This window comes from Cynocephalus volans, chromosome 6 (assembly GCF_027409185.1).
Source record: "Cynocephalus volans isolate mCynVol1 chromosome 6, mCynVol1.pri, whole genome shotgun sequence".
In the NCBI taxonomy this organism is placed as follows: Eukaryota; Metazoa; Chordata; class Mammalia; order Dermoptera; family Cynocephalidae; genus Cynocephalus; species Cynocephalus volans.
This window is the reverse complement of record NC_084465.1, coordinates 77,961,889-77,974,039: the sequence shown is the minus strand read 5'-3', so window position 1 is coordinate 77,974,039 and position 12,151 is coordinate 77,961,889. Positions and strand designations below refer to the sequence as shown.

General features: G+C 39.4%; 1 protein-coding gene and 1 pseudogene across 6 annotated transcripts in view; one reads left to right on the top strand and one right to left on the bottom strand.

Annotated features, from left to right (window-relative positions):
- DGKB (diacylglycerol kinase beta) overlaps positions 1–12,151 on the top strand; it is a 633,703-nt gene that overhangs the window by 370,213 nt on the left and 251,339 nt on the right. The window lies entirely within an intron of this gene.
- Positions 1,062–2,735, bottom strand: LOC134380071 (elongation factor 1-alpha 1-like; annotated as a pseudogene).

The window sequence follows — 12,151 nt, the reverse complement described above, 5'->3', positions numbered from 1 at the left end:
AGATGGTTAGTCATGATTAGAGTCTTTCTTTGTGATACAAATAAATAAACCATAACAACAAAAAGCAAGTGAGACTATGCTTATTTCTGGAGAAGTGCAAGTATGCGACACTTACGAATCATTCATTGAAAAACAGTGTGCTATGTGTTAGATTTTATATTCTTTAAGGATCTAAGGTCAAATTGTTTGTCCTACCTAAAGGAGAATTCTCATATGGAAAGTAAATTTAGGTAGAGGTTGAGAAGAGAGTTAAAAATCTAGATCATGTGCTAGTTTGAATTAACTGGGTGTTAATATGACACCAACAACAAAACAAAAAAATGAGCAATAATGAGGCAGATGTGAGGAAAGCAACTTTTCTGTTGTTTCTCCATGTGATGGGTTTTAAATGCTGGGAACAACATAACTTTTCTGGTATATGTATGAATTTGCAAAGAGATGGGGAAGAGAGGGCATATTGGAAGTGCAAGAGAATGGAACTGGCAAAACAAGCTTAATATGGAAAAATAATAAAGATGTTCTATGAATCTGCCCTTGGCATATACGAAATGTGTTTTGTTCCTGTGCTTAATGCCATGTTCTCACCTGTTTTCCAACCTCTTTTCCTTCTTTCCATGTCATTGAGGCCCTTTGGTTTCACCATACAAAACTATATGTGGCCTACTAGTTGTGAATCTTTCCATGAGTCATGGAGGGCATGTTAGCTTTCTTTGGCTGCTATAAAAAATAACCTCAAACTTAGTGGTTTGTTTGTTTGTTTGTTTGTTTGTTTATTTATTTATTTTTCATTAAACTTTGTTTTAATGGGTCTCTAAATTCCATGACAGATTTTTGGTCAAGACGTTTCCATTAAAAAGTACTGATTTTAAAAACTAATAACTGAAACTACCACACACACACACAAAAACCCCAAAATGGGCCCACAAAACATTCTCCTTTCCGTCTAAAGGCTTTAAGATGCATTGTTATCATTAACCAGTCTTTTACTATTAAACTTAAATGGCCAGTTGAGGTGAACAGTGCTGAGACCGTTCTTCCACCACTGATTAAGACTAGGGTGGCAGGTATTGGGGATAATATTCATTTAGCCTTCTGAGCTTTCTGGGCTGACTTGGTGACCTTGCCAGCTCCAGCAGCCTTCTTGTCCACTGCTTTGATGACACCCACAGTAGCTATCTGTCTCATATCACGAACAGCAAAATGACCCAGAGGAGGATAGTCAGAGAAGCTCTCAACACACGTGGGCTTGCCAGGAACCATGTCAATGATGGCAGCATTGCCAGATTTCAAGAATTTGGGGTCATTTTCCAGATTCTTACCAGAACAGTGATCAATCTTTTCTTTCAGCTCAGCAAATTTGCAAGCAATGCGGGCTGCGTGACAATCCAGTACATGGGCATAGCCAGCACAGATTTGGCCTGGATGGTTCAGGATAATCACCTGAGCAGTGAAGCCAGCTGCTTTCATCGGTGGGTCATTTTTGCTGTCACCAGCAACATTGCCACAACAAACATCTTTAACAGACATGTTCTTAACATTGAAGCCTACATTATCTCCAGAAAGAGCTTCACTCAAAGCTTCATGGTGCATTTTACCAGACTTTACTTCAGTTGTAATGTTGACTAGAGCAAAGTTGACCACTATGCCAGGTTTGAGAACACCAGTCTTTACTCAGCCCACAGGGACAGTACCAATACCACCAATTTTGTAGACACCCTGGAGGGGCAGATGCAAGGGCTTCTCAGTTGGATGAGTTGGTGGCAAGATGCAATTCAGAGCCTCATGCAATGTGGTTCCACTGGCATTGCCATTTTTATGGGTGACTTTCCATCCTTTGAACCAAGGAATATTAGCACTTGGCTCCAGCACATTGTCACCATTCCAACCAGAAATTGGCACAAATGCTATTGTGTCAGGATTGCAGCCAATTTTCTTAATGTAGATGCTGACTTCCTTAGCTATTTTCTTATATCTCTTCTGGCTGTAGAGTGGCTCAGTAGAATCCATTTTGTTATCACCAACCATCAGTTGTTTCACACTTAGTGTGTAAGCCATAAGAGCATGCTCATGGGTCTGCCCACCTTGGATATACCAGCTTTAAACTCACCAACACCAGCAGCAACAATCAAGACAGTACGGTCAGCCTGAGAGGTGCCTGTAATGTTTTTGATAAAGTCTCTGAGTCCTGGGCATCAATGATAGTCACATAATACATACTGGCCTCAAATTTCCACAGGGAGATATCAAGGGTGATACCACAGCCGTGCTCAGCTTTCAGTTTATCCAAGACCCAGGCACACTTGAAGGAGCCCTTTCCCATCTCAGCAGCCTCCTTCTCAAATTTTTCATTGATTCTTCTGTTGATCCCACCGCATTTGTAGATCAGATGGCCAGTAGTGGTGGACTTACCTGAATCTACATGTCCAATAATGATAATGTTAATAGAGTCTTTTCCTTTCCCATTTTGGCTTTGATTTAGCGGTGTTTTTTATGACACCTGTGTTCTGGCAGCAAACTCATTGTGAAAAAGAAAAGCAGTGGTTTAAAACAACGCACACATTTGTTAAATTTTTCTTACACTTCTGTAGATCAGAAATCTGACATAGGTCTCACCGTGCTAGAATCAAGATGTCCAGCAGGGCTACATTCCTTTCTGCTGTGGAGGCTCTAGGAGAGAATCCATTCCCACGCCTTTCCCAGCATGGCTCCTTTCCTCCATCTTCAAAGCCGGCCATGACTGGCTGGTTCCTTCTCACATCTCACATCACTCACTTTAACCTCTTTCATCGTCATATCTCCCTCCAATTCTCTTCTGCCTCTCACTGTTAAGGACTCCTGCTATTACACTGGGCCCAACCAGATAATCCAGACTAATCTCCCCAACTCAAGGTCCTTACTTTTGTCACATCTGCAAAGTCTCTTTTACTCTGTAGGGTAACATATTCATAGGTTCTAGGGATTAGGACATAGGCATCTTTGGGGGACAAAGGGATCATTCTGCCTAACAAAAAGGGTTTAAGATTTCCAGGTCAAAATAGAGATAACTCAGCAAGGTCAAACTGTTTGCTTATCAAGCTTCATTTTTTTTTTTTTTTTTTTTTCTGGTCCAATTAAAGTAACTGGAGATCTCTTTGATTCTAAGATGACTGTCTTATACTACAAAGATAGTGATTGTATTTTTAATTAATTATTTGTGCTTAGTTACCTTTTCATTTTCCTCAATATCACCCAAGTTGGAAGGGGGGGAAAAACTATTGAGTATCTCTTCTGCAAAATAACAAGTGCCTTAAATATATTATCTTGTTTAGTCTTTCACCTAAGTGTTTCTGTCAAGGAATCATATTGCATAACTCCAAGGATGTCATTTCCATAAAGTACAATACTTCTGCCTACCTATTACCATTTCTTGCCTATAGATGCTCAGGAGACAAGAGACAAGACAAGAGACAGGACAAGAGAACCCAAGATCACACAGCTAGCAAGTTAAAGTGTTTGGATTCAAACCCAGATCGTTCTGACCCCCCAAAGTCCATTGTTTCAGGTCAAGTTTCCTGGAAAAAAATATTCTGATATGGAGATTTGTATGCATGAATTTTGTAAGGATAATACCAGTGAGGGAGTAAAGGAAATTGGATTGAGAAGAGTTGAATTACAATGAAGTCTCAAAACAGGCCTCAGCTGATCGCATGGGAGCTCTGGAACTAGAATGCCTCTTGAGAGTAATCCTTGAAGCAAAGAGGCCAGGTCTTTCATCTTCCAGTAGCCTGTCAATTGATGTGAGCTGTTCCCTGGGAGAAGCTGTGACCTCAGGCAAAGAGGCTCTCCCCTGCCCAGCTGTTGTTTTCGGTATTTTCAGCAGCTGGGAAGAATGAATACTTTAGTTTTCAAGGGAATATCACCAAAGCATTCATTCCTCCATGCTCTTTCCATATGTGCTTATTACAATTCTTTTAATTCATTGCACTTGATTTTCTTCCCTAGGAGAAGGTTTCTAGGCTTTCATATTTCCTTATTTCTCCCAGGTGATCCATCTGGAGTGTGTCACTTCGTATAGAAAAAAGTTTCTAGAGTAGCTTGAAGAACAGAGAGGAGGAGGGATAGAGAGGAAAGCAGGAAGTGAGGGCAATATGGAAATGAGATAATGACTGAGATAAAGGTAAATAAAGCAGAAGTAAGGCAGAGAGTGGAGGCATCCATGAAAACCACTCCTCAAATGTAGCCCTTCTTGGGATATGGTTAATGGGTCGACACTTAGAGGTTAATTTCTGTAAAATTTTAAAAAGTAGTTGCAAGTCAAGAAATTCAGTGTGTAAAATTCAAGCTGGAGGCCATGAAGGGGAATTGAAAATTACTATCAGACAGAGAGGAGCTGTGGACTAAACCCAAGGACATAGAAGTGGGAAAGCAAATGAGAAGCAGAGAAATGTTGGAAATAGTTTGGGCCTGAGATAATTTAGGAGCATATCCTGAAAGAGCAAATACATTTGGAAAAGATTGCTACAAACATTGGTGGTATTTCCAGCCATTTTTTTTGCCAGGGGGGAGTAGTGGTGGTGCTAGAGTATACGACTCAGGGAAGGGTTATGTCTCCTTCTCACCTCTGCCTGTCCTGCAAATTTATTGAGGTGGTAGGGCAACAGCAAGGAGAAGAGTTCACTGTATTAGTCCATTTCTGTTGCTTATAACAAAATTTCTGGAACTGGGTGTTTTTTTTAAAGAAGATGAAATTTATTGCTTACTGTTTTGGAGGCTGGGGAGTCCAAAGTCCATGAAACACATCTGGCAAGGATCTTGGTTGTGGCTTTACAGCAATGCAGGGGTCTCACGTGGAGCAGAGAGAACAAGAGACTCTCCTCTCTCTCCTTTTAAAGCCCTCAGAACCATGCCCCTGACCACCATTATTAATCCATTCACTACTGCATGGTCCTACACCTCTTCAAGGCCCCACCTTTCAATTACCATAATAGGACTTCCCACCCTCTATACACTGTCACAGTGGGGACTGGGTTTTGGGGGGACATTCAACCAAAGGCAATCACCAAGGGAAATATTTCTGATTTGACAGTAGCAATTTCTATACCTTTCAGTGAGAAACCAATAATGGTTTGAAAAGCATTTTGTAAGTCAGGACTTTTGTCTGTATAGATGACACTACATTGAGGTTTATTTTTATCAACAGGAACAAAAATACGTAAATATTAAGAGAAAAGACATTATTGATTTTATATTTATGGGTAAACACTCCCACTTTTCACTGAAGCATATCTGGCATAGCCTTTCACAGTTAACAAATGTCAAGACATTATAAAATGTACATTTATAAATAACACATATAAATGTGGATGTAAAGAACAGATAAGAGCATGATCTCTTATACCATAGCTACACTTTATATTCGTGTCATTCCCATTATTATGTATGAAAGGTTTTTTTTGCTATGATTTTTATGAGAAATCTCATGTAAATCAATATGTACATCTTTCTCAGGAATTGATCAGTCCTATAGTGATATAGATATAACTTAATCAATTTGATTACTAGCTTAAGTGTAAAACTATTTAAAATATTGTCAGAAAAATTTTGCTTAATACTTAATGACTTGCCACAATAAATGAAGTTAAAAAAAATACTTAATTGCCCATAAACCTTAACCATTAAAGCTTCCAGAGTATCACCTTTGAAGAAAGCAATCATTTAATATTATCTGATGATAATTGAAAAATTTAATATATAAGATCTACCAAATTGTTTCTTTCATTTATGAAATGGTGTCAGAGCTTTGAAGTGGAAAAGTTTGAATTTCTGAGCATTTTCAGCAGCTCAGTTTATGCCTACACTTAAATTTCTAATATTCAAAAGATTTTCACCTACAAAAGCAGAAAATTTCTGTTTCAAATGAATATTACAGGCTATAATATTAAAATTTAAACCAAAATATTCCATGCAGTTTTACTTACAATAGCCAAAATATGGAGCCAACCTAAATGTCCATCAATGGATGACTGGATAAAGAAAATGCAGTATATATACACAATAGAATACTACTCAGCCATAAAAAAGAATGAAATTCTGCCATTTGCAGCAACATGGATGAGTCTGGAGAAAATTATATTATGTGAAATAAGCCAGACAAAGAAACAGAAATACCGAAGGTTCTCACTTATAACTGGCTGCTAGGAAGGAAGGGAGGGAGGGAGGGACATAAAGAGGAAAGTAGGAAGGAATGACAGAAAGAAAGAAAGGAAAGACTACAACAAGTTGAACTTTCAGAAGGAGGGAACAAACCTAAGGATGCTAGAGATGGGAGGAGGGAGGGAGGGGGTTTGGAAAGTGATAGGTCGGGCAAAGAGCATAAAGAAATATCATGATTTGTAAGAATGAATACAATACTAAATATTTTTTTAAAGTGATAAAGTTTACATTATAAAAAAATATGGCCATTTTTTGGGGGGGGGGGGGACTCCAATACTTTCAATAATATAATACTGGTCAGGTAGGTGGTCATGAAGATTCTAGATTCTAAAACAGATGAAGGGGCAAGGAAGAAAGTCAATCAATAAATCATGCAAAAGTCTAGGACACAGAGCAATGAAGTAGAAAACCAAGAGGCAGTTCTACATTGTGAGATGGTCAGAGATCCAGGAAAGAAACAACAGCCAGAAAAGTCATGTCAGCTGAGAAATCAGAACAAGGAGGCCAGTTGACCATCCAAGGAAAATGACTCTTTAGAGGAAAATTCCTCTCTGAGGTACATAATTCTAGGTAGATATTTCCAGATAGAATTGAGAACAAATCTAGAGGGAGAATTGACTATACAAGTGTTATAATTAGAAAATAAATGCCGTTTCTCAAATAGCTCTGCTATGGCATGAATAAAATAAAATAAATATTGTTTTTATCAAATCATAAGGAGCTTCTTTGAAGCATGGAAATGTGCCAATAAAATCCCCCAGAAATGTGAAAGTATTAATGTATATAAAATGTAAATATCTGAATATAGTCACTTGGACGGTTTACCTAAATATACAACAAATATTCAACCAATAAATCAATACATATTGTATTCATCTAAAGTGCAACTTTAGAGGCCTCTTAGTATTGGACATAGTTTAACAAACATTTACTGAATCAGGGTGTTGGAGACTTGGCTTGGAGTGTTTTTTTAATTATTAGTCATAGAAAATTGAAATTATATATCTTATGACTACATATGTGGTTTCTAATAATTTTTTATTTCTGGATAAGATCAATGGACCAAATGCACATGGGAAATAACCAAAATTTTTGATCCATATATAATTGAAAATAATGATAAATTGGTAGATTAAGATTTATTCCATCTCTAATTAGTCAGTGAAACATTTTAATGGTTAAAAAATATAGATATATGTCACGTAAATCTCAATTTTTTTTTAAGTATAGTATAATATAAAGGCCTATATCTTGGTTTAACTACATTTTGCTCAGAAAGTTACCAGTGGTATGTGGAAGTACAAGCAAGCCATTAGCTACTTGCCACGGTTCAAAATCACTGCTTTGGATTAAGTGTCCCCCAAAACTGGACCCCCGCTGTGATAGTGTTAAGAGGGTGGGTTCCTTGAACTTGTTAAGATAAGTGAACAGATATGATGTTGATGGTGGGGGAGAGGGGAGAGAGGAAGGAAGGAAAAGCAGGAATTGGTAAAGGGACATAAAAATCAACTACATTGTATATTGATAATTAAAATTTTAAAAAAGAGGATGGAAAATCCTATTATGGTAATTGAAATGTGGGGTCTTGAAGAGGTGATTAGATTGTAGGACCATGCCATAGTGAATGGATGAATAATGGAGGTAAGGGTTGTGGTTCTGAGTGCTTTAAAAGAAGAGCATATGAGAGGTTAGTCTCTCTGCTCTGCCATTTCTGCCATGTGAGATGGCTGGGTCACTGCTGTCACCACCAAGGCCTTCACCAAATGTCTTCCCTGGACTTTGGACTTCCCAGCCTCCAAAACTGTAAGCAATAAATTTTGTTTTCTTTATAAATCACCCAGGTCCAGATATTTTGTTATAAGCAATAGAAATGGACTAGTAAAAAAAATTGGTACCAGAGAAGTAGGGTATTGCTTAAAACAAATTCTTCAAAATGTGGAAGCGGCTTTGGAACTGGATGTTGAGGAAAGGCTGTAAGAATGTGAAAGAGCAGGCTAGAAAAAGCCTAGATGCTGATAATAGTTTAGAAGACAAGAAAATTAGGGAAAGTTTGGAATGTTTTAGAGTTTTGTTAAGTGGTGGTGACCCAAATGCTTATAGAAATATGGACTGTAAAGGCCATTCTAAGGAGGTCTCAGACAGAAATCAGGAGCTTTTTGGAAAATGGGGCAAAATCAACCTTACCATGAATAGGCAAGAGCTTGGCTGCATTATGTCCATGCCCTAGGACTTTGTGGAAGTTGGAACTTAGGAGTGTGAACCAGAGTATTTGGTGGAAGAAATTTCTAAGCAGCAAAGCATTGAGGAAGCTGCATGGCTACTTGTAAGAACCTACACCAAGTTATGTCAGAAAAGGCATGATGCAAAGCCAGAATTTAAAAGGGAAGCAGAACTTAAAGATTTGGAAATTTTGCAACCTGACCATGCAGCAGAGAAGCAGAGAGCATTTTCAGAAAAAAAATTCAGTAGTGCTAAGGAGATTAGTACAAAAGAAAGGAATTATCAAGAGAAGGGGGAAAAGGGCCTGAAGGCATTGCAGAAGCCTCTGGGGTCAACCCTTCCATTTCAGGCCTAAAGGCCTAGGGTGACAAAATGGTCTTGGAGAACAGGCCTGAGGCTTCCGCCAAGGGCTTGTTGTCCAGGGCCACCTCGGGATGGTGTTTCCCACACCCATGCTGCTCCAGCCTTGGCTAAATTGGCCCCAGACATGGCTGGACGTGCAGCTTTGGAAAATACAAGCTGCAAGCCTTGGCAGTGTCCGTCTGTCCACACGGTGTTAGTTCTGCAGGCTCACAGAATGCCAGATTTCAATGGATGTATGGAAAAGCCTGACGGCCTGGAAAGAGATCTGTCACAGCCCTGGAGTCACTGCATAGTGCCTTCACTAGAGCAATGCCAAGCGCAAATGTAGGATCAGAGTTGCAGCAGAAAAACCCCATTAGTGCCATGCCTAGTAGAGCTGTGGGAGCGGGACCACAATGGAGACCCCAGACTTGTGGGGCTACCAGAGTGGAACTCCAGCCTCAGAGAGCTAATGCATCATCTGAGACCAAGAAAGCCATAGAAGTGGAGCTGCCCAAGGACTTGGGGACCCAACCCCCACACCAGTGTGCAGAGGACATCAAACATGGAGTCAAGGTATATGATTCACCAGCTGTAAGATTTAATGCCTGCTCTGCTGGATTTTGGACTTGTTTCAGACCTGTCACCCCTTCCTTGTGGCCTATTTCTCCCTTTTTGAATGGGAATATGTGCCTTATGCTTGTCCCACCATTATATCTTGGAAGTAGATAACTTGTTTTGACTTCACAGATGGGACTTGGAACTTGGGCTTTTTAGTTGAAACAAGACTTTGGGGATGGAATGAATGTATTTGTATGGGGACATGAGTTTTGGGGGGCCAGGGGTGGAATTCCTTGGATTGAGTGTCTCTCCAAAACTTAGCCCCCACTGTGACAGTGTTAAGAGGGTGGGAAATCCTATTACAGTAATTGAAGGTGGGACCTTAAAGAGGTGATTGGATTTTAGGACCATGCCTTAGTGAATGGAATAGAAATGATGGTCATGGGCATGGCTTGGAGGGCTTTAAAAGGAGAGTGAATGAAGAAGTTACTCTCTTTCTCTCTGCTCCACCATTTTCTGGCATGTGAGACCCCTGGTCACTGTCACCACCTGACCAAGACCTTCACCAAACGTGTTCCCAGGACTTTGGACTTCCTAGCTTCCAAAATTGTAAGCAATGAATTTTATTTTCTTATATATTACCCAGTGCCAAGTATTTCGTTATAAGAAACAGAAATGGGCTAAAACAATGGGCCACAGAAAAACACTTTGTATACTTTAAAAACAACAAACCCAGCATAGTGCCTGTGAAAGAATGGAATTAAAAGGTCTAGGAAGTATAAGGAATTAGTAAAAGCAATGATTTACCAAGTAAAACTACACCAGTGCCTGTTAAAACTAATAGGCTTACAGGCATTTCCCCAAAATAGATTTTCACATGCCTTCTAGAGCCCATCAGAGAGGGCTCAGGGTGAAGAAGAGATCAGATTTCAGATACAGCTTACATGTGACTACAAGAACTAAAGACATACGAAGGCGATCATGATGTCTTAGTCAGTTCAGGTGCTCTATCAAATTACCACAGTCTAGGTGTTTTAAACAAGAAACATTTATTTCTCACAGTTCTGGAGATTGGGAAGTCCATGATCGAGGGGCCTGCAGATCTGGTGTCTGGTGAGGTCCTGCTTCTTGGTTTACAGATACACATCTTCTCCTGGCATCCTCACATGGCAGAGAGAGAGAAAGAGCAAGCTCTTGGGTCTCTTCTCATAGGGACACTAATCCCATTCAGGAGAGCTTCACCCTCATGACATAATTATCTCCAAATGCCCCACCTCTGAATACCATCAAGTTGAGGGCTAGGATTTCAACATGCCAATTTTTAAGGGACTCAAACATTCAGTCTATAACAATAAATACATATTGCACTTTCAGTAATAAAAAAAAAAATGTCTATAACACCCTTCAAAATAGATATCTTCCCTGATTAGTAATTCTATGAAGGCCTCTGGCTACAGAGCTTATTTTCCAAAGAAATTAAATGTCCAGATTATTCTATACCTGTACTATTAGCCCACTTATATATATATATATATATATATATATATATATATATATATATATATATATATATATATATTTTATATTCCAAAAAGTCCTTATTAGGGTAGGGGTACTGGGAATACCCTTTGCTCCCTTTGGCCTGTTTTCCTGGCATCTTTATAAGTGTGCTGTCAGATCTTGCCTAAATTTAGCTGAATCAGTAAGTACCAAAATTAAAGGGGTGTATGATGTAACAGAAAAATATATACACATACACACACATACACTGTGTCTGTCCTAAGAAGATTTCTGTTAATCAGAGAAAATCCCTGATATAGTTTACTAGCATTCCAACTCATCCCATGCTCCAAGAAGTACTCACTTCTTTTAAGAGCAATAATGAAGAAAGTGAACCAGTACATGCTCTGCAAGATGACACAGGGAAACAAAAGAAGGAAAAGAAAGATGGGGGAAAATAGCAGGCGAAAAAACCCCACCAGAGAAACATTGCTATGAGAAGACAATCACAACTGCCTTAGTTTATAAACCATCCACACCCTTAGCCCCCCAAAGCTTCAACACAACAGTTCAAAGAAAAAATTGAATATCTCAGAATGTACAGTGAGACAAAGATAAAATCTGGGCCAGGAGAGATTAAAAAAGATGTGAAAGATAAGCATAAAACAATTACGGAAGTGAAAGTCAACATAGAAGCAGTGCAAAAAGGCACTGATAAAAGTAATATAGTGCTCAGAGAACAAAATTGAAAAAGTAATCAAAATGAATGGAAGGGAAAGCACCAGAATAAGATCTCAAAGAAAACTGTATATATAAGGCAGAAAAGTTATGAAACAGAAAGCTTAGTGTGGAGCTAGGCTAAAGTAGTAATCCTGTCAACATCTCCAATTGTAGAGCTCTTAGTCCTATTCATGACACCAATTGTCGAGCTACTCAACTATGCCAGTTGTAAAGCTACATGACTATGCCAGTTTTTGGGCTCTTTTACCTACTGGTATTCCTGCCAACTGGGCTGATTGTGGAGCTAGGGCTGGGTCTGGAGCTCACAGATCCCTCAAGTCCGTTCACAGACAGGGTCACAAACCCTTCACATGCCAGGCTGGATCACCAGACCCCTTATACACAGGTCTATGAGCTAGGTAACTGGCAAACAGGTCCTCAGAAGCCATAGGTTGGAAAGCATGGCTGCATGAAGCAGCAGTGGCCACCCGGGGCAGAAAACCGCCAGCCAGCCTGCTTCACCAAAACTCTCTCTCTGAAGAACACAAGAATAGCAACAAAACTAAAAAGATACATTGGCACACATGCACACTAACTCCACACACACACACACACA